Consider the following 1,125-nt stretch of genomic DNA (forward strand, 5'->3'; position numbering starts at 1 on the left):
CTTTAATCTGAAGACACTTAAACCTACGCGCCATCTCGTGGGAACTTTCATAACGATCCCAATTACGAACATTCCTTTGAGAAGGTTCCTGATACCATTCCTGTGCCTTAATTCCACTGTTTCGGCGCGTATGTGAACACATTTGGGACTAACAGGGTTTACTAGAATCCCACCACTCCACCACAGAGTCACCGCAGTAGACGTTAGATGAGCGCTGTCGCTCCGCGGCACTTGTTTGCATTAACCATGATCAATCTATTTGCTCATTATGTCTTGAGCGTGTAAAGGAAAAGTGTATTTATCACCGATCTCTGAAAGTTAATATGTAGCATTAGTAACGTGTGGTTTAACTGAAATGAATAATGAAAGCTAAAATATTGCAATCCGTCGTCGATTTTAATGATTTAAAATTACAGGATGCCTGTGTGTATCATACGCAAATAAGCTATAGACTAATGTAATTTACGTCATCACTGGGCCAAGCAGCTCATAAACACTGGTGTTATTCACAACATGCAGGTTTCGATAGACGTTGCTATGTATGGCATAAATACCAACCCAACTGTACTCGCTGGAGTTGGGTTAGCTTTAAATAATAAATTCTGAGTTCTGACAGCAAACCAAACATTGCTCAAATCCAACGTCGCAACGGGGGGTATTCGTATGAAGTGAATGATTTTAGTTTAAATGGATTATTGGCGCAATCCTATCGAACATATATTCCCGTGGTCTAGGCAGCAGCCACTTGCAAGTCTATTCACAGTGACATATGTGAGTCGAACATAAGGAAGCTTTCCGTGTAATAGAGTAAGGGCATTAGTGTGTCTGTATCAGATTTTCACTCTATCGTTGCCTTTTGAATGAAATCGTGTAAAATATCATCATTGAACGCCTTGAATATATCAAGGGGAAGCCTTAGCTAGCTACGGTGCCTGCACTTCATAATCGTATCATGTAGGCCGATTCTGTTTCGGCCAGTGGCACACGTGTCGATTTTATGCTGGGCCGATCTCATTTAGGTTTTTGATAATTCGAGGACCATTTTTCATCGGGCAGCATCCAGCGGTGACTGTGACTGTGAGCAGTTATCTACATTTGTGCGTGTATGCATGTGTGCGTGCGTGC

The sequence above is a fragment of the Priapulus caudatus genome, unplaced genomic scaffold (assembly GCF_000485595.1).
Source record: "Priapulus caudatus unplaced genomic scaffold, Priapulus_caudatus-5.0.1 Scaffold623, whole genome shotgun sequence".
Lineage (NCBI taxonomy): Eukaryota > Metazoa > Priapulida > Priapulimorpha > Priapulimorphida > Priapulidae > Priapulus > Priapulus caudatus.